Below are 23,741 nucleotides of genomic sequence, written 5' to 3' on the forward strand. Positions count from 1 at the left end.
GATCTGAGAAAATAAGCAAATACCAAACCTGAGTAATCGTCGGTAAATGACATGGCATACTTGAAGCCATCTTTTGCAATGGGGTTTATCGGCCCACACAAGTCAGTGTGTACTAATTCCAATGGGCTATTTGCTCTCTTGTCTGACTCCCTGTTTCGGGTGTTTACAAACTTCCCTTCAACACATACATTGCATGATACATCCTCCCCTTGTGATTGTGTCTCAATATTCATTCCGATCACAACATCTTTGAGTCTGATTATGTCCTTGTGGTTACAGTGTCCCATGACTTTGTGCCAATGATCTATGGACAAGTTCATTTGTTCTGTTTCCTCACCTACTTGAAGATAGTACAGCCCATCTTCTTTGTCGATGTTGAAGACCATCCCGTCTTTCTCCATCCAGCTCCGGTCCTTGTTGAACGTCAACTCGACTCCATTCGCTGTCGCAGACTTCACAGAGAATATGCTCTTGGGATAGCTCGGACAGTAGAGCACGTTCTGTAAGATGACTTCCATGATTTTACAGTCACTGTTTACCAGCGAGACCTTCGCATCCCCCCTCTTGATGGCACTCCCGTAAAGTTTTGTCCTGTCCGCCAGTTCGATGCAGTGGCTGCCTGGTGCGAAATTTGGATCGACACTCACGAAAGTGTCGACGTTCAATGCATGGGAAGTGGCACCCGTATCGACAAGCAGGCCGTTGCCCTTCTTTCCCTCACTGATTGAGAAATTGAATGTGTGGTCAGTGTTACCTGGGTGTTTTTCCGAAGTAACGTTGACTCTGTCCTTGACCATCTTGTGCCGGTTGCAGTCATTTTCCAGATATTTGGCCCCTTTGTGGTATTTACATTGTTTGTTTACTTCATCACAGTCTTTTACCACATGAGCGGTCGACCCACAACCATAACATGTCCGCTGATTAGTCATTTTGAGGATTGCATCCCCCTCTTTATCACTGTCCGTTACTTCAAAGCACTCAGTTTCCTCAAAATTCTTCAATGCCACCTTAAATCTGCTGATAGTAATGTCCTCGTTGGACTGGGTGACATGGATTGAAAATTGTTTATACCTCGCCGGCAGACCCTTGAGAAGTACTGATATCAGGAGCTTCTCGCCAGGGACTTCTTTTGCCCGTTCCAGAGCCCCAATGATCTTTTCAGCTCTGATGATATAGCTAGTGACACTTTCATTCTTAGCCATTTGAATGTTTATGAGCTGCATATAGAGACTCACGATTCTCGGTTTCGTGGTACCCTGATAATGCTCACGGAGAATCCCGAAGGCCTTCTTACCATCGTTGTCTGCCTTCCGAATTATGAGGCCTAGGCTTTTATCATCCAGGCATTGCACTAGTTCTGCGTATACTTCCTCAATCTTGCGGTTATATTCTTCGACCGCTTGGACTGGTTCGGTAGGCGGCTCAGTCACTAACACACATTTCAACTTCAGTGTGCGGAGGTAAGCAGTGAATTTCGTTTCCCAAAGTTCATAATCGTCCGGATTACCATTGAATACGAGCCTCTGGAACCTGCTGGGCCCATAACCTGTTGAGTTCTGGATATAATTCGCCGTCATAATCGACGATTGTCATGATAATAAAGGAAATAGACGCTCGATAAGTGTACAAATAAAGCTCTTGTTATAGCCTTCTCCGTTTGTTGTTCTCAGGGAATTGTGGGTAATTCCAAGTGTGAACACGGGTGCATACAAGTAAAATGAGTAGCAGTGAGGGTGCAACTCCAAAAGAAGATTCCTATATACATATGAGGTGATCTATATCTCAACAAGGGCGTGTTTAGTTTTTCTGGAAACACGTTTGGTTTGGGATCTGGGATATTGCAGTTAAAAGTCCTTTCAAAATGTTTGCTGATTTCTTTAATTTTTGCGTCAGTATCTCCTATGTGTTTATCGCCAATTTTAACTGCAATGGTGTCTCTCTTTTCTTTCTTTTTTTTGTATTTTTCTTATTGCTTTAAAGAAACGGTGGGAGTCAACCTTACAATTTTCAATTTCATCAATTAATTTTTGTTCATGGGCATTTTTGACTAGAAAATGTTGTTGTTTAATTATTTTGTTCCTTTTAGTTTTTAATTCTCTCTTTTGATCAATATCTTTACAGTTGTCAATTTGGAGTCTAAGGTCTTCTTGTCTCTTGGATAAGCTTGCTATTTTAGTATTATTAAAACATACTTTTTTTGTGGGTGGATTGAAGTTTTGGGCATTCCAATAAGTAGCAGGTGATTGGGAAAATTGGTTTCGTTTAATGTCTTACTTACACATTGATTATAGTCAATTTTGTTTGATTTAAGATGGCAGGAATTACTACTTTCAACAGTCTTATTGACTGGATAAATTTGTCTTCTTGTTGAGCTATTTAGGGTGAAACTACTTACAATGATTTTGTGATCAGTGTTAACATGAAGGCCATTATAGGCTCGAGCATCGATATTAATAAATTTGAAGTTTAATGGGGCTATGATATAGTCAATTTGGCTTCTGATAGGGTTTCTGTGAATATTAGGTATAAAATTACTTGTATAGTTGTTGATATGCTCAAGTTTGTGTTTGTAGAATGTATTACATAAGTATAGATTGTTACGCACAATTAGGTCTGTTAAGAATTCACCATTAGTATTCATATTGCCAGTGGTGTATTTTCCAATATGTTTAGGAAAGAAAGGATTTGATGAGCCAACTTTTGCATTGAAATCACCACATATAATTACTTCTTTTTATTGACAGTATTTAGTAGATCTTCAAAATTTTGGTAAAATTGTTCGGTTTCTTCAGGATTCTTATAAGTTATTATTGATGTAGGGGCATAAGCATTAATAATATGTAGTGGGTGGACTTTGTTATTATAAGTTCTATAAATGGTCAACAGAGCAAGGCGATTGGATATGGGTTTAAAAACATAATCAATATCTCTCTCAACAAAGAAACCTACACAGTGATCATAGGAGTAGGAGTCTCATTTTGATTTGGGGGGCTGTAACGACTTGCCCGTAAAATATAAGCAGAATTTTTCGCACGCCCCGCAGGCGCAACATCTTAATGTGCATATCATATAAGCATTCATTGGTTATTACATCACATGCAAATAACCCATAAATGCCTATATGATATGCACATTAAAACGTACGCGCGCGGAGCACGCAAAAATTTTGCTTATATTTTCCGTGTTATTACCCTTCCATATTGGTTATAATTATTGGGAAAGTCGTTACAATAATAAGGATAATAACCATTGAAAAACACATTACAAATTATTCTTCTTTCAGTAGGTGCTGAAAATTTCTCAGCATATTGCCTGAATTTTCACCAAAAAAATTGAAAAACACACTGCAGATTTTTCTTTTTCAGTAGGTGCCCGAAAAATTCTCAGCATATTGCCCGAATTTACACCAACAAAATAAAAACACACTGCAAATTTTTCTTCTTTCAGTAGGTGCCCGAAAAATTCTCAGCATATTGCCTGAATTTTCTCCAACAATTTTGGTTGGGAGGGGCTCAGCCCCCCCCCCCCCCGCCCCCTACGCCTATGACCGTGATATGAACAGTTACTGTAAGTAAAAAGGCTAAAGGTTGAGAATTTAAGTGGTGTTCTTGCTGTGGGTAGGCCTATGTGAAATATTATCTATGGGAGCGAGATGGGATAATATTAAAATTTGTCCTGGATGTCCTCATGGTTGGTTAATCCATGATCATATGGCTTTAAGGTGCTACTCATGAAAAAAAATTATACTAAACTAATCAAGTTCTAAAAACAGTACAAATTCTTAAATGAAACATTTGGTAATATCTCGCCACTCTTTTTCACAATGATGAACGTGCTTTATTTCACGTCAACTAATGATCATATTGAAAATAACTGAAACTGTTTTATAGAGTTACAGTACTCTACCCTAATAGAAAAGTAACCTGAATTGTAAAAAGCTATCCTCAAAATATGTCACTCAGGAAGGGTTGTTTTCTGGGAGGGGGGGGGGTGTCATTAACTCATACTGTTTAAGATGTACATTTCTTTCCAATGTATTAAGCATATGGTAACATTTCAAGTGATTGTGATACCAAGCAGCCAGCATTCTTCATCAGTCAAATTACACATGGAGCCACTGAAGGAAGTGATACCATGACACTACTGTACATGCTACTAGTTGCTTATTAGCCAACTTAATAAATAAACCAGTCATCACACTATTGCATATGACCTGGATTTCAACAAATCTATTTGACTTTGATGTTATAAATTGCAAACGTCTTTTCACCTTGGTTTTTTCTTTCCACAGAATTTGTTTCATGAAATTGATAGGTTAATTATATGGTTACAATATCCATGAAACCACTGTGGGTGATATCAATGACAATAAGGGCATACCCGCCCCCTCCCCCCCCCCTGCATCCTTCTGATTGCTTACCCAGCAGGCAAATATGTTGCTGTCTGGAATATTGGGTATTAGGTCCATTCGACTGAAACAACCAGTTCGGTTATCGCGTAGGTAGTCCGGATTATCATCCTGAACAGCCATACGGTTCTGGATATTCCTGAAATTTAATTAAAACAGGGTAGCCATATGAACATTCACAAGTCATTCACATGCTCTGAGATCATTTCTCATGTTTTGGCTTTTTCATGACTCCTGCTTCAAGGTGTCCAGGGTATTACACAAAGTCTTGCCCACGAAACCATGAGTATGAAGTATTGAATTCAATGGATTTTAATTATTTCTAGAAGTTTATGCTCTTACTCATATGCTATGATGGATGGCCTGTGTCAATTAGAAAAGAACAATTTAAAACCATGACATAAACACGATCATTTCACATACTGAGAGGTGCCTTGTACCTACTGTGTTGGTCAGGAGAGGAAATCCATGGATATGTTGCCTTCATGTGTAAATTAAGTCTCTATTTTTCCATTTCATCTTTGTTTTGTGATTTGCTTGTAACCCTATCAAGAACATTGTTTCCCAGAAGACATACTGTGTTAATGCTTCTAATTGGCAACACCTCTCAGGTTTAGTCAGATACCCCCCTCCACCTCCACCCTAAGTACTACAAACTACTGACTGACAGGTGGTGGTTCCAAGTGTCAGCTACTATAGAATAACAATAATTGTCCATACTTTTTGGGGGTATTTTGGCACAGAGATTAGTAAAACTTTTGGCTTTAAAGTTTTCAAAAAGTACATTCCTGGAGATCGTTACTCTCCAAATTGTTCTCAGAAATTGTTAAGGAACACACAAGACAACTGATTGTCCCAGTTAGGGAAAAACAAGGGTTGTAACTAAAACAGTTTAAGAATTTAGACCAAAGGTGACCATATTTGAATATCTAGCATATTTGGGACCAATACAACATACCTTTAAGAGGAATCCCACCTGGCATTAGTGATTTACTTGAAACCCTCTCAATGCATGTCTACTTTTTATACCGGGCCTCTGCATTGCCAAAACAATTCACTTATTAACTTTTTCCTTGCAAGAATATAAGGAAATTCCAAGAGACCTTTACATAGCCACAGGAACAGGGATACCATTTTATATGTTTATTATGCTGTACCCAATTCCCACCCCACTCCCTTATCACATATTGTCATTTTCTATTAAATTATCAAGTGATAATTGAAGTTGAAGTCTCCTTTTTACTGGACAACATCATACTCACCATTTACATAAGTATTACAGACTCACTATGCACAACATATACCATACAGTATGTGAATATGAATCCAATTATTCATAAAGTACCTGCACTTTTTGAGGTAATGTTCCTCCACAGGCTCATGTATGCTGTGTCCACTATTGTTCCATTTTCCAGTTTCAGCATTAAACACTTCTGGGGTGGTACAGTGCCCGAAAATGGACAAAATATAGACAGATGATAAACATGATTCAGTGACTAATGCATGTCCTTCATGGAAAACTGGGAAACACAGAATAGCAAATAATAAGTGGGAGAAATTATGGAGAACATTATACAAGATGCACATTGTTCATGATAACTTCATCTGGGGTGGTGAGTTTGCAAAGTTGAGCACAAAGGATTACAAGAGAAGATATGGGTTTATTTCCAGTCATCTAATGGTATTTATGAACACTTTGGCTTTACTGTACAAGAGGTGCTCAAAATTATCCATTGTTAGCTCAGCTATGCCAACGTGCTGTAATATTTGCTTAGTTCAACAATATGCACAACTTTTTTGTGTCTGATGAGAAACGTATGCCTATGTGTGTAATAAAGATTTCATTTTAAACTTATGGGCCTACAGAGCATCCCGGTGGGAAACTTCAGGTCCACTTACTACAGACATTTCCATACACATGGCTTATGGTGGATAACCAGTTTGCTAAAACTGTTCTTCCCTTTATATATTAGTTATCTGTTCAAGTAGTTCCAAAGAATGAGATGGCACCTTCCAAACATGTTTCCTTTTCACATTATTCGTTACTTAATCTGAAATTAGTTGCTGAGCTAACAACTCATTTGGAGTCTTTCATTGGAACACAAGAGGATGGGCTATAATGAAGTCATGATTACTTTAAGATTGCCCCTACCATTAACATTGCTGTGTAGAGTGATGGACACTAAAAAGCGAGATTATCACAGAGAAAATTCCTATGTAAACAATGTGAGAAAGTTCAACAAGAGCTTTGCCACTGAAAGCTCCTGTAATGCCTCAGTATGGTGCCTTCTTGACCTTCTTTTTGGAAACTGTTTGGCTGTATGATATCTGTTGATGGAATTGAACCACCTGCTGAATGAATTCTGCATCACCAGAACAGATTATATAATCGCCTAACAAATTTCCAAAAAGAAAGAAAATCAATTTGGTGTGTTACTAAACACTTGCAATTTTAAAAGTGAAGTCCAATTTTGGAGTTGAATGTCAAAAATCAAATCGTCCCTCAATACAATTGCCACACATAGGGAACGAACCTATGGAGAAACATCAGAATATGATAAATCAATCATGGATGTGGAATAAATCTCCACTTTCTGGAATATACATTACAGCCCACAGAGTTTGAGAAGACTTCATTAGGGAAAGGATAATCTGTGCAACCTGTAAAAATGTTTTTTTTTTTTTTTTTTGCAGAAAATGTTACTCATGGCCAATCACAAATTTGCAACGAATATTATAACATGTAGGCCTGTTGAGGTTCATGAGTTTACAGTTAGAGACCATTACATTTCAACATCTCAAGCAGACCATTGTTTGTCTTCAAATCTACCATATTTCTGAAATATCCTGGGGGAATAGGACTAATTAATAACCTCTTTTTTGAACGAACAAGGCTGGACCCAGGAAAAAATTTACCTCAAATTTACCGCGGTAACATACCACACTTTTACCCCGGTTAAACCGGGGTAAAAACGCGGTAAATTTGTTGTACATTACCGCGGTGTTTTGGCCCTATGGACGCGGTAAACCGCGGTTTACCGCAGTAAAATTACCACAAATTTACCATGGTTTTACCTCACTTTTACCCCAATTTTACCGCAATTTACCACGGTGTTACCATACTTTTACCGCGCTTTTACTACACTTTTACTACGCTTTTACCCCAAATTTACCACAGTTTTACCGTTCTTTTACCCCAATTTTACCGTAAATTTACCACGCATTTACTACACTTTTACCCTAAATTTACCAGTTTTACCGTTCTTTTACCCCAATTTTACCGTAGATTTACCACGCTTTTACCTTAGTTTTACCTCAATTTACCATACTTTTACCCCAATTTTACCGTAGATTTACTACGCTTTTACCTCGAGGAGAACATGTATTGCCTAGACCTACAGGCCTGCCTGAAAGATCCACACGAATCTTCAACAAGTCCTGCCTGCATCATGAGTTTCCTTTTCAGATAATTAGGTCCAGGTGCCTAACGAGCTGTAAACGTTAACATTAAGGGTTAGGCCTTTGCCTAATTTGTACTTAAGTTAGGGCCTAGCCTTCTCAAATCTCAGTGTCTACCTTGAACTTGAAGTCAATATAACTTAGGCCGACATTGTTCTGTGCAAATCCGACCGCTTTTACTTTGTATTCCTCAGCACAGTCACCCGGCACACATGCATTGCGTTCATATTAAAAATAGGAACTGAAGGATTCACTTTGGTTGTTCAACGTAATAAAGTGTGAGGTATCGGCCTTGGCTGATACTATTATACTAATACTAACGTAATTTCTTGTACCCCACGGAAGGTGGCACTGAACTCCTATTAGAGTCTATTTTAATCTGCCCGGATGCGAAATTATTTTTCCCACTTCGACGCGGCCATATTAGCATAATGGGCGTGGACTATCGGTCGTTGTTACGGTTTATTGGTCACGTCACAGACTATGCAGTGATATCTCTCGGGTGTTTGTTTGGGTGCTGAAAGTTCTCAATTAAGTTACATGTCAGGGATTCTAGTACACGTACCAGTATAATAAATAGTATAGTACAGAGGGACATTGCTATTTAGGCATAGTTATAGCAGGGAGCTGCTACTCTAACAGTAACAGCTCCCTGGTTATAGTTAATACAGACGCAAGTGACAACTGTTTAATAAAATGGGTAGAATATTTCAAGTCCGTAACAATACCCAGTAGCGTACGTAAACTAATGATGAAAGCACGTAGGCTCCTTACTGCCGTTTAAAAGGGGGTTCATTTATAAAGGAACAAATAATTTAGAATGATGGATAAAACAATATGGGGCACAATACAATACATGTATCTTTGTAGGTTTTTAGCATTGAAAGGTCAGTGGGCCTACCTGGTGTAATATGAAGTGTAATAATCAATACCACGGGAGGTTCATTTATAACTTTTCCAGACCCTGCTGTCACGGGAGGTTCTTTTCCAGACACGGGATCGAGGTTCATAACACATCTAATAAACAAACACAGTTTGATTTTGTGATGGAATTTACCTCAAGAGCTCCATTAGACCCGATTGACTGGGAGGAGCAGTCGCACATCATCATGGATCTCATGAAGTCATGTCTTAGGCCTGAGTATATTAGGCCTGAGTATATTAGCTGAGTATATTATTAAAGAGCTATACGTTAGAGGTCGAAGTCACAAACTTGCCGGCCTGTGACGTATTTCATAAGCCACGCCCATGTGGCCGCGTCGAAGTGGGAAAAATAATTTCGCTGCCCGGATGTTCTCCTTCAGGAAAAATGCAGTAGGAGAACATCTGTTTTAATACATTAGCAATCATGATCTGGTTTCTTGTGGCTTGCATGTTGGAGAGCACGAACGATAGTAAATGTGGTGACAAAATTGGGTCATTTGAGACGATTTTAGGCCTCCCGGGGCAGCGTACGAAAATTGAGTTGAGTGAAGAGGTTTGTTTACAAGAAACCGAAACTTCCGGCTCGGATAGCAAAAGCACTACATGGTCATGATACAGAAAATGGATGGTGCCATGAAAGGCCAACTTGTCAGCTATCCGGTGATGTGTAGCGTTTTGCTAGTGAGAACTTCTATCTAGTCTTAGGGTCCTATATCTTTTGTGACTTGGTGTGTTAGTCATGGGCTTTCAATGGGCGAATGTTACCTGAAACTGGGGTCGGCATAAGTTTACACAAGGACGCAGACATGTTGTTTATCCAGGAAATGCCTGTGATTGGCTGAAACCCTAAAGCTTTTCTGAGATCTATTTTCATTGGCGCTAACACTCTGTGACAATTTTGTGCTGGTTGTGGTAGCTACCGTTTTACATGTAGGTGTATTGTATCGGGCGCTGTGTGTGACAAAATTATACACCGAATATATTAGTTATAACTTCTCATATATAATAGCTATTCCGTAATATGTATATGTTACCAATACCAAGTAAGTAAACTTTATTTCTCCAAATAGGAAATTTGTGTACTCTCACTACAAAACAATAAAACGGATATCAAATGTAAATAAATATTATGTAAACATGTGGGTGTACATAATACGATAGAAAGGAGAATAAAAATTAACTTAACAGAGTATCTTTAAATAGCTTCATTGCACGAGGAATAAATGAATCCCGGTGTCCGTTGGTTTTTAGTCCCGGAAGACTCATGCCTCTTGTCATTTGACTGTCATGCAGTTGATCGAGAGGGTGGCTAGATTCATCCCATATAAAGTCCAATTTAGATTGAAGAAGACAATATTAGACCGAAACCACTCAAATATGTAAAGGTTATGCATTACCTATTTATATTTTCCAAAACATATGTACAATAATAACTTATGTATTTTCCTGTAATCATCATAGTCCTGTAAGATGTATCGCATACGGCTCTGCATATAATTTTGTCAAGTTCGGCGAGTGCATAATATACACATAATGAATGGTTATGAGTGCAATAGTGCAAATATTTCATGAGTTGAAAGATGGAATGTTCCATTCAACGAGGCGCAGCCGAGTTGAATGGAACAAATTACATCCTTCAACGAATGAAATATTTGTACTATTGCACGAATGGAAACCATTCATTATTTGTATATTATGCACTCGCCGAACTTGACAAAATTATATGCAGTTTTGTACAGACAGGTTTCTCTGCTCTCTAATCATTGAAAAAAGTGCTACCAAAAAAGTATAACGCATATCATCATAGCGTGCAATAGAGCGGAGTTTGCATGCAATCGACGAGCAATTGACCAATCAAATGGCCAGAATATAATTAGGCGTTGTATAATATAGGTTATTACCATGCGAACAGCATGCGAATGGGCGGTGTCAACGTTTGGCACTAGAACACATGGGCGTTGATTATGCAAACGACGAAGCACGTATTGGCTGAAGCAATGTCATTGGTTCTGTGCCAGCGCGCGGTACGGTACAGTGGTAGACAAGTATTATATTGGCATGTAGCCAACTATGTAGCAACTTCACCATTCTTCTAAAACCAAAATTGAATTTCTAAAGGTATTTTACGACTTTGTTAATGGTTTTGCAGGTGTTCCACATGGCAATGTCATCGGCAAATTGGCTAACTTTTGAACTGGAGATGCTATTGTTTGGAAGTCGTTCATATATAAAGAGTATAAAAGATAGCTTTGTACAGAATTAAACCTTGGGGGGTTCCGGCTTCCAGAATAAAAGGATTGGAATGCTTAATATTATAGAAAATTTGCATATACCGATCGTTTAAATACCAACAGAGGAGCCTGATAATGTTACTTGGGAAGTTGCACTTGAAAGAGTTTATACCGGAGACCATTATGGCATGTTTTGTCAAAGGCTTTTTCGGCGTCAAGGAAGATTGCCGCTGCGTGGAATTTGTGTTCAGAGCCGATTTTCGTTCCTTCAGTTAGTCGAGCTTTGGGATTTATTGTTGAATTGCTGGTTCTGAATCTCCAGCCTGAGATGGATTGAAATGATTTTGGCTTTCGATGTGGCTTATTATATTATCTAGAATCTTTTCAAAGATTTCCTACAGCTGAGAGGAGACTATTCGGCCTGTAATTTTCAGGGTTTGTGAGAATTTTGTTAGGTTTGGGAATAAGAATGGTGAGAGCGTATTTCCATGGTTTTGGGAAATAGCCAGTTCTGAGAATTTCGTTACAGTTGATAGGCTTAGTGAGAGGAAATTGGTCATTTAGGGTACCGTTAAGATGAAAAGCGTTCGTATGGACAAATTTGTCAATTTCTTGTTTAAAAAGGGTATTGAAAATTGCATCGCATGGGATTGTAAAAATATTTTTGGTGGATGCGAAAAGGTGAGTTCTGTCATCTAGACCTTTAATTTTTCTACCACTATTATCAATTAGTAATTAGTTCTCGTACCTTAGTTGGAGTTTTAATTGGGTTGAGGATCGCTTTAACTTTTCCAAAATTCTAATTCTTCTTAGTTTTCTCCGCCTTAATTACATTAAGAATATTATTAGGGGACCAAGTGTGTTCTTAACGACGTTTTTAAGTGGACAGTTTTATTAAAGCTATGCATACTACGAACAAAAATCAGGGAGGCTTTTTTTAACATCCGCGGGACACTTTGGAGGTGAAACAGTTTGTAACGCAAGCCTTTCACAAACGCTGGGATATGGTTTTTCTACACTTGATTAAACCATAACTTTGCGCTGATGTGGCTTGAAAAATCCCCATATTGGTTAGAAATTATCTTTTAAACATTTCTGATGGTAATCACACCAATTTTATTATTGTGAGGTATTTTTTTCCATGTCGACTTGGAAATTCGTTTTTGTACTGCAGCATGCAATTCGTAAGGTCTAATCGTAGAGTGAAACTATTGTACCATTTTATCGTTACTGCTTTATTTTCAGCTACTATGTTTTCAGCTCCTTGCAGCAGCCGTTTTGAAAACGTTCGTTTTATTATAAAGTGTGTACCCATTTTGACACTGAATTCGTATCTGACCTTTTCATGTGTGCTAATAGTAGGTCATATACTCCAGAAATTATAAAGTAGGATTAATATTCGGCAGAACTGTTTTCTAATAGGTTGTCAATGAGTGGAACGGTTTGCTTGAGAAAGTTGTACTTGCAAGAAGTGTAAATGGGTTTAAGAATGCTTTGGACAAGCACTTTAAGCATTGTAATCCGGTCTGAATTTTGTCTTTATTTTCCCGTCTCCCATAGGTCCTTGATGGGGACTTGATTGTCTCTCCTGATCGTTTTTTCTAAACTACTTAATTTTGTTAGACGCTATGAACTCTTGTGTTCAAAATTGCTAACGTCAACATCGACCCAAGTAGAATAAATGCCACTTCGGTGTAGGTATGTTTCAATATCATTGACTATATTGCGTTAATTTTGGCTAGAGAACAGTCTTATGCAGAGGTTTGCACAACTTACCATCGCTACGAAAATTTTCTTCCTATATTTATCGCTGGATCGATCCATGTCTAATCAGCCTGATAAATCTAGGCATATAACAACTAATTATAACGTAAGTGGCCAACGCCGGTAGTCTTTCTTCTATGTTCTGTTTGAAATTAGCCTAGACTAATTAGTCTAGCCTAAATTAGCCTAGATTAATTTGAAATTAACTAAACTGACGCCTAGGCTTGCCTAAGAAAGGTGTTGCTAGCCTAGGCCTATACTCCTAACACATTACTAGCTAAAGAAGTACTAATAGTAGTAGCGCTAAAAGGCAACTGTACATGTTGAGGTATTTATACTTCCTGGGCTAGTCCCGAACTAAATTTGAATGGTTTATAAGTTAGTCCTAAGGTAGGTCCCATTTCTCTGGCTGGGATGAGATGTAGCCAGCTAGACTACAACACTTTTAAAACAAGCAAATGCAAACATATCTCTTATTCTTAATATTCATGAGCCAGCTTATTGGGGATACTTTGGCAGATGCAACAATTCAGATAGTGCGGGTAATGTAGAGCTGATCTCAAGCAATGTCAGTTGGATAGTGCTTTGCACACCTTTATAGCTAAGTTTATGAGAAATATGCCAAAATGATTTGAACTCCACCTAAAATTAAATCCTTTTCTAAATTGCTGTAACTTTACAACAATCATATGATGTTAATGTACTAGAATGTATGTTTCGTGACAATGAATACCTTGAGTCATTCAGACATAGAACTGATGTCAATTATTAACATCCAGTCAATAAGTCGTAGGCTAGCTAGTACCACCCAGATTTAATTTATTTACCAAAAACAGTTTGCATTTTGTCATTAGGCCTACCTACTAGTCAATGGTAGCTGCACCTTCTGCAGTTTAATGTTATAATAATTGCAAAAGCTAGAATCCTCATGATTTGCCATCATCTACCCACCATTATAAAATATTATATGATTTTGAATAGTTTGATATACGTACAGATCTCTCTTATTGTTTTATATTTTATATTATTACATCATTTGATATCACATTTCATCAAACTTTCTAGTACTTGATACATTTTGCATGTTTTCTCCAGCAACTAACATCCAATAAAGAATCCTACAGCCACCAACAACAAACCAACTCACCTGCCTTGTTCTTGTATGTATTATCATTTAGATTGTTTCTATAATGCAGCATCCACTGCAACTGTCTTGGCATTCACTGCAACTTTCTTGGCATTCTACCATTTTACAGCCAACAACCACACCAGCCAGTCTTTTACCACCAGCATTGTGTGTATTTTTGTATGTTGTTTGTTTGATTTATGTTTGTTTGTTCTATGTTATGTAGTTTAATGTTAAATCCAATCAAGCTTTCTCTTTTTTCAATAGGTGTAAGACAAAGATGACTACAACAACAATGTTGGTGGTGGTGATGGAAGAAGACTGGGACAACGAAGGTCAGCAGTGAACACAACAACAACAAAAGTTGGTGGTGGCCACAACAACAACAAAGATTGTGGTGGACACATCAACAAAAACAACAACAACAAAGGTTGTGGTGGTGCAGAGGACGACAAAGGTTGGCAGTGGACACAACAACAAAGAGCTTGTCGAGGAGGACCACAACAAGGTTGTGTTTGTTCCATGTTTGTTCAATTTATCATTGAAGTTTTTGCATGTTTGTTTTTAGTTTGTTTTTTTCTGTGTTATGTTTCTTTTTGTTTGTTTGATGTATGTTTGTTTGTTGTTTGTTTCTTCTATGTTTGTTTGTTGTTTGTTTGTTCTATGTAAGCTTGTTTAGTGCCCAATCCAAGCTTTCTTTTTTTCTTGTTAATAGGTGTAAGACAAAGTTGACTACAACAACAACAACATAAGTTGGTGGTGGACACAACAACAACAACAAATGTTCTGGTGGTGCGGAGGACGACAAAGGTTGGCAGTGACCACAACAACAAAGAGATCGTGGAGGACAGCAACAAGGTTGTGTTTGTTCCATGTTTGTTCAAATTATCATTGAAGTTTTTTTCATGTTTGTTTTTAATTTGTTTCTTCTATTTATGTTTGTTTGAAGTATGTTTGTTTGTTGTTTTTCTGATGTATGTTTGTTTGAAGTATGTTTGTTTGAAGTATGTTTGTTTGTTTGATGTATGTTTGTTTGTTGTTTGTTTGTTTCTTCTATGTTTGTTTGTTCTATGTAATGTTGTTTAATACCCAATCCAATTAAGCTTTCTTTTTTTCTCGTTAATAGGTGTAAGACTAAGTTGACTACAACAACAGCAACAACAGTTGGTGGTGGACACAAAAACAACAAATGTTGTGGTGGTGCGGAGGACGACAAAGGTTGGCAGTGACCACAACAACAAAGAGGTTGTCCAGGAAGACCACAAACAAGGTTGTGTTTGTTCCATGTTTGTTCAATTTATCATTGAAGTTTTTTTCATGTTTTGTTTTTAGTTTGTTTGTTCTATGTTATGTTTCTTGTTTGTTGATATGTTTGTTTGTTGTTTGTTTGATGTATGTTGTTTGTTGTTTGTTTGATGTTTGTTTGTTGTTTCTTTGATGTTTGTTTGTTGTTTGTTTGTTCTATGTAATGCTGCTTATTGCCCAATCCAACAAAGAGGTTGTCGAGGAGGACCACAACAAGGTTGTGTTTCTTCCATGTTTGTTCAATTTATCATTGAAGTTTGTTTTTAATTTGTTTGTTCTATTTATGATTCTTTGTTTGTTTGATATGTTTGTTTGTTGTTTGTTTGATGAATGTTTGTTGTTTGTTTGAAGTATGTTTGTTTGTTTGTTGTATGTTTGTTTGTTTGATGTACGTTGGTTTGTTGTTTGTTTGATGTTTGTTCTATGTTTGTTTGTTTGTTCTATGTAATGTTGTTTATTGCCCAATCCAATTTAAGCTTCTTTTTTTCTTGTTAATAGGTTTAAGACAAAGTTGACTACAACAACAACATAAGTTGGTGGTGGACACAACAACAACAAATGTTGTGGTGGTTCGGAGGACGACAAAGGGTGGCAGTGACCACAACAACAAAGAGGTTGTCGAGGAGGACCACAACAAAGATTGGCAGTGACCACAACAACAAAGAGGTTGTCCAGGAGGACCACAACAAGGTTGTGTTTCTTCCATGTTTGTTCAATTTATCATAGTTTTTTCATGTTTGTTTTTAGTTTGTTTGTTCTATGTTATGTTTCTTCTTTGTTGTTTATTGCCCAATCCAATTAAGCTTTTTTTTTCTTGTTAATAGGTGTAAGACGAAGTTGACGACGACAACAACAACAACAACAACAAATGTTGTGGTGGTGCGGAGGACGACAAAGGTTGGCAGTGACCACAACAACAAAGAGGTTGTCGAGGAGGACCACAACAAGGTTGTGTTTGTTCCATGTTTGTTCAAATTATCATTGAAGTTTTTTTCATATTTGTTTTTAATTTGTTTGTTCTATTTATGTTTGTTTGTTTGATATGTTTGTTTGTTGTTTTTCTGATGTATGTTTGTTTGAAGTATGTTTGTTTGTTTGATGTATGTTTGTTTGTTGTTTGTTTGTTTGTTTCTTCTATGTTTGTTTGTTCTATGTAATGTTGTTTAATACCCAATCCAATTTAAGCTTTCTTTTTTTCTCGTTAATAGGTGTAAGACTAAGTTGACTACAACAACAGCAACAAAAGTTGGTGGTGGACACAAAAACAACAAATGTTGTGGTGGTGCGGAGTACGACAAAGGTTGGCAGTGACCACAACAACAAAGAGGTTGTCCAGGAAGACCACAAACAAGGTTGTGTTTGTTCCATGTTTGTTCAATTTATCATTGAAGTTTTTTTCATGTTTTGTTTTTTGTTTGTTCTATATTATGTTTCTTGTTTGTTTGATATGTTTGTTTGTTATTTGTTTGATGTATGTTTGTTTGTTGTTTGTTTGATGTTTGTTTGTTGTTTCTTTGATGTTTGTTTGTTGTTTGTTTGTTCTATGTAATGCTGTTTATTGCCCAATCCAATTAAGCTTCTTTTTTTTTCTTGTTAATAGGTTTAAGACAAAGTTGACTACAACAACAACATAAGTTGGTGTTGGACACAACAACAACAAATGTTGTGGTGGTGCGGAGGACGACAAAGATTGGCAGTGACCACAACAACAAAGAGGTTGTCGAGGAGGACCACAACAAGGTTGTGTTTCTTCCATGTTTGTTCAATTTATCATTGAAGTTTTTTTCATGTTTGTTTTTAATTTGTTTGTTCTATTTATGATTCTTTGTTTGTTTGATATGTTTGTTTGTTGTTTGTTTGATGAATGTTTGTTGTTTGTTTGAAGTATGTTTGTTGTTTGTTTGTTTGATGTATGTTGGTTTGTTGTTTGTTTGATGTTTGTTTGTGCTATGTTTGTTTGTTTGTTCTATGTAATGTTGTTTATTGCCCAATCCAATTAAGCTTCTTTTTTTCTTGTTAATAGGTTTAAGACAAAGTTGACTACAACAACAACATAAGTTGGTGGTGGACACAACAACAACAAATGTTGTGGTGGTTCGGGGGACGACAAAGGGTGGCAGTGACCACAACAACAAAGAGGTTGTCGAGGAGGACCACAACAAAGATTGGCAGTGACCACAACAACAAAGAGGTTGTCCAGGAGGACCACAACAGGGTTGTGTTTCTTCCATGTTTGTTCAATTTATCATTGAAGTTTTTTCGTGTTTGTTTTTAGTTTGTTTGTTCTATGTTATGTTTCTTCTTTGTTTGTTTGATATGTTTGTTTATTGTTTGTTTGATGTATGTTTGTTTGTATGAGGACCACAACAAGGTTGTGTTTGTTCCATGTTTGTTCAAATTATCATTGAAGTTTTTTTCATATTTGTTTTTAATTTGTTTGTTCTATTTATGTTTGTTTGTTTGATATGTTTGTTTGTTGTTTTTCTGATGTATGTTTGTTTGAAGTATGTTTGTTTGTTTGATGTATGTTTGTTTGTTTGTTTCTTCTATGTTTGTTTGTTCTATGTAATGTTGTTTAATACCCAATCCAATTAAGCTTTCTTTTTTTCTCGTTAATAGGTGTAAGACTAAGTTGACTACAACAACAGCAACAACAGTTGGTGGTGGACACAAAAACAACAAATGTTGTGGTGGTGCGGAGGACGACAAAGGTTGGCAGTGACCACAACAACAAAGAGGTTGTCCAGGAAGACCACAAACAAGGTTGTGTTTGTTCCATGTTTGTTCAATTTATCATTGAAGTTTTTTTCATGTTTTGTTTTTAGTTTGTTTGTTCTATGTTATGTTTCTTGTTTGTTTGATATGTTTGTTTGTTATTTGTTTGATGTATGTTTGTTTGTTGTTTGTTTGATGTTTGTTTGTTGTTTCTTTGATGTTTGTTTGTTGTTTGTTTGTTCTATGTAATGCTGTTTATTGCCCAATCCAATTAAGCTTCTTTTTTTTCTTGTTAATAGGTTTAAGACAAAGTTGACTACAACAACAACATAAGTTGGTGGTGGACACAACAACAACAAATGTTCTGGTGGTTCGGAGGACGACAAAGGGTGGCAGTGACCACAACAACAAAGAGGTTGTCAAGGAGGACCACAACAAAGATTGGCAGTGACCACAACAACAAAGAGGTTGTCCAGGAGGACCACAACAAGGTTGTGTTTCTTCCATGTTTGTTCAATTTATCATTGAAGTTTTTTCATGTTTGTTTTTAGTTTGTTTGTTCTATGTTATGTTTCTTCTTTGTTGTTTATTGCCCAATCCAATTAAGCTTTCTTTTTTTTTCTTGTTAATAGGTGTAAGACGAAGTTGACGACGACAACAACAACAACAAATGTTGTGGTGGTGCGGAGGACGACAAAGGTTGGCAGTGACCACAACAACAAAGAGGTTGTCGAGGAGGACCACAACAAGGTTGTGTTTGTTCCATGTTTGTTCAAATTATCATTGAAGTTTTTTTCATATTTGTTTTTAATTTGTTTGTTCTATTTATGTTTGTTTGTTTGATATGTTTGTTTGTTGTTTTTCTGATGTATGTTTGTTTGAAGTATGTTTGTTTGTTTGATGTATGTTTGTTTGTTGTTTGTTTGTTTGTTTCTTCTATGTTTGTTTGTTCTATGTAATGTTGTTTAATACCCAATCCAATTAAGCTTTCTTTTTTTCTCGTTAATAGGTGTAAGACTAAGTTGACTACAACAACAGCAACAAAAGTGGTGGACACAAAAACAACAAATGTTGTGGTGGTGCGGAGGACGACAAAGGTTGGCAGTGACCACAACAACAAAGAGGTTGTCCAGGAAGACCACAAACAAGTTTGTGTTTGTTCCATGTTTGTTCAATTTATCATTGAGTTTTTTTCATGTTTTGTTTTTAGTTTGTTTGTTCTATGTTATGTTTCTTGTTTGTTTGATATGTTTGTTTGTTATTTGTTTGATGTATGTTTGTTTGATGTTTGTTTGTTGTTTTTTTGTTGTTTTTTTGATGTTTGTTTGTTGTTTGTTTGTTCTATGTAATGCTGTTTATTGCCCAATCCAATTAAGCTTCTTTTTTTTTCTTGTTAATAGGTTTAAGACAAAGTTGACTACAACAACAACATAAGTTGGTGTTGGACACAAAAACAACAAATGTTGTGGTGGTGCGGAGGACGACAAAGATTGGCAGTGACCACAACAACAAAGAGGTTGTCGAGGAGGACCACAACAAGGTTGTGTTTCTTCCATTTTTGTTCAATTTATCATTGAAGTTTTTTTCATGTTTGTTTTTAATTTGTTTGTTCTATTTATGATTCTTTGTTTGTTTGATATGTTTGTTTGTTGTTTGTTTGATGAATGTTTGTTGTTTGTTTGAAGTATGTTTGTTTGTTTGATGTATGTTGGTTTGTTGTTTGTTTGATGTTTGTTTGTGCTATGTTTGTTTGTTTGTTCTATGTAATGTTGTTTATTGCCCAATCCAATTAAGCTTCTTTTTTTCTTGTTAATAGGTTTAAGACAAAGTTGACTACAACAACAACATAAGTTGGTGGTGGACACAACAACAACAAATGTTGTGGTGGTTCGGGGGACGACAAAGGGTGGCAGTGACCACAACAACAAAGAGGTTGTCGAGGAGGACCACAACAAAGATTGGCAGTGACCACAACAACAAAGAGGTTGTCCAGGAGGACCACAACAAGGTTGTGTTTCTTCCATGTTTGTTCAATTTATCATTGAAGTTTTTTCGTGTTTGTTTTTAGTTTGTTTGTTCTATGTTATGTTTCTTCTTTGTTTGTTTGATATGTTTGTTTATTGTTTGTTTGATGTATGTTTGTTTGTTTGTTCTGTTTGTTTGTTGTTTTTTGTTGTTTGTTTGATATGTTTGTTTGTTGTTTGTTTGATGAATGTTTGTTGTTTGTTTGAAGTATGTTTGTTTGTTTGTTGTTTAATGCCCAATCCAACTATGCTTTCTTTTTTTTCTTGTTTGTTCTATGTTATGTTTCTTTGTTTGTTTGGTATGTTTGTTTAATGTTTGTTTGTTGTTGTTTGTTTGTCGTGGAGGTTGTCGGGGAGGACCACAACAAGGTTGTGTTTCTTCCATGTTTGTTCAATTTATCAGTGAAGTTTTTTTCATGTTTGTTTTTAGTTTGTTCTATGTTATGTTTCTTCTTTGTTTGATATGTTTGTTTATTGTTTGTTTGATGTATGTTTGTTTGTTTGTTCTGTTTGTTTGTTGTTTGTTCTATGTAATGTTGTTTATTGCCCAATCCAGTTAAGCTTTCTTTTTTTTTCTTGTTAATAGGTGTAAGACGAAGTTGACGACGACAACAACAACAACAAATGTTGTGGTGGTGCGGAGGACGACAAAGGTTGGCAGTGACCACAATAACAAAGAGGTTGTCGAGGAGGACCACAACAAGGTTGTGTTTCTTCCATGTTTGTTCAATTTATCATTGAAGTTTTTTCATGTTTGTTTTTAGTTTGTTTGTTCTATGTTATGTTTCTTCTTTGTTGTTTATTGCCCAATCCAATTAAGCTTTCTTTTTTTTTCTTGTTAATAGGTGTAAGACGAAGTTGACGACGACAACAACAACAACAAATGTTGTGGTGGTGCGGAGGACGACAAAGGTTGGCAGTGACCACAACAACAAAGAGGTTGTCGAGGAGGACCACAACAAGGTTGTGTTTGTTCCATGTTTGTTCAAATTATCATTGAAGTTTTTTTCATATTTGTTTTTAATTTGTTTGTTCTATTTATGTTTGTTTGTTTGATATGTTTGTTTGTTGTTTTTCTGATGTATGTTTGTTTGAAGTATGTTTGTTTGTTTGATGTATGTTTGTTTGTTGTTTGTTTGTTTGTTTCTTCTATGTTTGTTTGTTCTATGTAATGTTGTTTAATACCCAATCCAATTAAGCTTTCTTTTTTTCTCGTTAATAGGTGTAAGACTAAGTTGACTACAACAACAGCAACAAAAGTGGTGGACACAAAAACAACAAATGTTGTGGTGGTGCGGAGGACGACAAAGGTTGGCAGTGACCACAACAACAAAGAGGTTGTCCAGGAAGACCACAAACAAGTTTGTGTTTGTTCCATGTTTGTTCAATTTATCATTGAGTTTTTTTCATGTTTTGTTTTTAGTTTGTTTGTTCTATGTTATGTTTCTTGTTTGTTTGATATGTTTGTTTGTTATTTGTTTGATGTATGTTTGTTTGATGTTTGTTTGTTGTTTTTTTGTTGTTTTTTTGATGTTTGTTTGTTGTTTGTTTGTTCTATGTAATGCTGTTTATTGCCCAATCCAATTAAGCTTCTTTTTTTTTCTTGTTAATAGGTTTAAGACAAAGTTGACTACAACAACAACATAAGTTGGTGTTGGACACAAAAACAACAAATGTTGTGGTGGTGCGGAGGACGACAAAGATTGGCAGTGACCACAACAACAAAGAGGTTGTCGAGGAGGACCACAACAAGGTTGTGTTTCTTCCATTTTTGTTCAATTTATCATTGAAGTTTTTTTCATGTTTGTTTTTAATTTGTTTGTTCTATTTATGATTCTTTGTTTGTTTGATATGTTTGTTTGTTGTTTGTTTGATGAATGTTTGTTGTTTGTTTGAAGTATGTTTGTTTGTTTGTTGTTTGTTTGTTTGATGTATGTTGGTTTGTTGTTTGTTTGATGTTTGTTTGTGCTATGTTTGTTTGTTTGTTCTATGTAATGTTGTTTATTGCCCAATCCAATTAAGCTTCTTTTTTTCTTGTTAATAGGTTTAAGACAAAATTGACTACAACAACAACATAAGTTGGTGGTGGACACAACAACAACAAATGTTGTGGTGGTTCGGGGGACGACAAAGGGTGGCAGTGACCACAACAACAAAGAGGTTGTCGAGGAGGACCACAACAAAGATTGGCAGTGACCACAACAACAAAGAGGTTGTCCAGGAGGACCACAACAAGGTTGTGTTTCTTCCATGTTTGTTCAATTTATCATTGAAGTTTTTTCGTGTTTGTTTTTAGTTTGTTTGTTCTATGTTATGTTTCTTCTTTGTTTGTTTGATATGTTTGTTTATTGTTTGTTTGATGTATGTTTGTTTGTTTGTTCTGTTTGTTTGTTGTTTTTTGTTGTTTGTTTGATATGTTTGTTTGTTGTTTGTTTGATGAATGTTTGTTGTTTGTTTAAGTATGTTTGTTTGTTTGTTGTTTAATGCCCAATCCAACTATGCTTTCTTTTTTTTCTTGTTTGTTCTATGTTATGTTTCTTTGTTTGTTTGGTATGTTTGTTTAATGTTTGTTTGTTGTTGTTTGTTTGTCGTGGAGGTTGTCGGGGAGGACCACAACAAGGTTGTGTTTCTTCCATGTTTGTTCAATTTATCATAGAAGTTTTTTTCATGTTTGTTTTTAGTTTGTTCTATGTTATGTTTCTTCTTTGTTTGATATGTTTGTTTATTGTTTGTTTGATGTATGTTTGTTTGTTTGTTCTGTTTGTTTGTTGTTTGTTCTATGTAATGTTGTTTATTGCCCAATCCAATTAAGCTTTCTTTTTTTTCTTGTTAATAGGTGTAAGACGAAGTTGACGACGACAACAACAACAACAACAACAAATGTTGTGGTGGTGCGGAGGACGACAAAGGTTGGCAGTGACCACAATAACAAAGAGGTTGTCGAGGAGGACCACAACAAGGTTGTGTTTGTTCCATGTTTGTTCAAATTATCATTGAAGTTTTTTTCATATTTGTTTTTAATTTGTTTGTTCTATTTATGTTTGTTTGTTTGATATGTTTGTTTGTTGTTTGTTTGAAGTATGTTTGTTTGAAGTATGTTTGTTTGAAGTATGTTTGTTTGTTTGTTGTATGTTTGTTTGTTTGATGTACGTTGGTTTGTTGTTTGTTTGATGTTTGTTTCTTCTATGTTTGTTTGTTTGTTCTATGTATTGTTGTTTAATGCCCAATCCAACTATGCTTTCTTTTTTTTCTTGTTTGTTTGGTATGTTTGTTTAATGTTTGTTTGTTGTTGTTTGTTTGTCGTGGAGGTTGTCGGGGAGGACCACAACAAGGTTGTGTTTCTTCCATGTTTGTTCAATTTATCATTGAAGTTTTTTTCATGTTTGTTTTTAGTTTGTTCTATGTTATGTTTCTTCTTCGTTTGATTGATGTATGTTTGTTTCTTCTATGTTTGTTTGTTTGTTGTTTGTTCTATGTAATGTTGTTTATTGCCCAATCCAATTAAGCTTTCTTTTTTTTCTTGTTAATAGGTGTAAGACAAAGTTGACTACAACAACAACAACATAAGTTGGTGGTGGACAACAACAACAAATGTTGTGGTGTGGAGCCAAATCCAATCAAGCTTTTTTGCTTCCTAATCTTTTGAGGACCTCCGATTGTAATTTTTGGATTGTGATAATATATTTGTGGAAAAGTAAATCTTTACTTGCTGTTCTTTTATTTTTCGTCTGCTTTCAACTCTAATTCGACTCCAATTTCTAATCTCTCCAAAATCTGATATACTA

The 23,741-nt window shown here is 36.1% G+C and overlaps 2 long non-coding RNA genes across 9 annotated transcripts; both read left to right on the forward strand.

The window, feature by feature from the left end:
* Positions 1 to 10,569: 10,569 nt before the first annotated feature.
* LOC139975100 (uncharacterized) lies at positions 10,570 to 17,061 on the forward strand. Of its 2 annotated transcripts, none has more exons than XR_011795657.1 (4): positions 10,570 to 11,457; positions 12,583 to 12,720; positions 16,042 to 16,165; positions 16,426 to 17,060. It is a non-coding gene; the product is annotated as an uncharacterized lncRNA (long non-coding RNA). The 2 variants fall into 2 exon arrangements; XR_011795658.1 differs by lacking the exon at positions 10,570 to 11,457 and adding an exon at positions 11,549 to 11,703 and having other exon boundaries at positions 16,426 to 17,061.
* Positions 17,062 to 17,827: 766 nt separating this feature from the next.
* On the forward strand, positions 17,828 to 23,539 carry LOC139975351 (uncharacterized). Of its 7 annotated transcripts, none has more exons than XR_011795720.1 (5): positions 17,828 to 19,080; positions 19,333 to 20,919; positions 21,179 to 21,317; positions 21,570 to 22,192; positions 22,793 to 23,536. It is a non-coding gene; the product is annotated as an uncharacterized lncRNA (long non-coding RNA). The 7 variants fall into 7 exon arrangements; XR_011795718.1 differs by having other exon boundaries at positions 17,829 to 19,080; positions 19,333 to 21,317; positions 22,793 to 22,916; positions 23,487 to 23,539; XR_011795717.1 differs by having other exon boundaries at positions 17,830 to 19,080; positions 19,333 to 19,940; positions 20,543 to 21,317.
* The last annotated feature ends 202 nt before the right edge of the window (positions 23,540 to 23,741 follow it).

This window comes from Apostichopus japonicus, chromosome 10, assembly GCF_037975245.1.
Source record: "Apostichopus japonicus isolate 1M-3 chromosome 10, ASM3797524v1, whole genome shotgun sequence".
NCBI lineage: Eukaryota > Metazoa > Echinodermata > Holothuroidea > Aspidochirotida > Stichopodidae > Apostichopus > Apostichopus japonicus.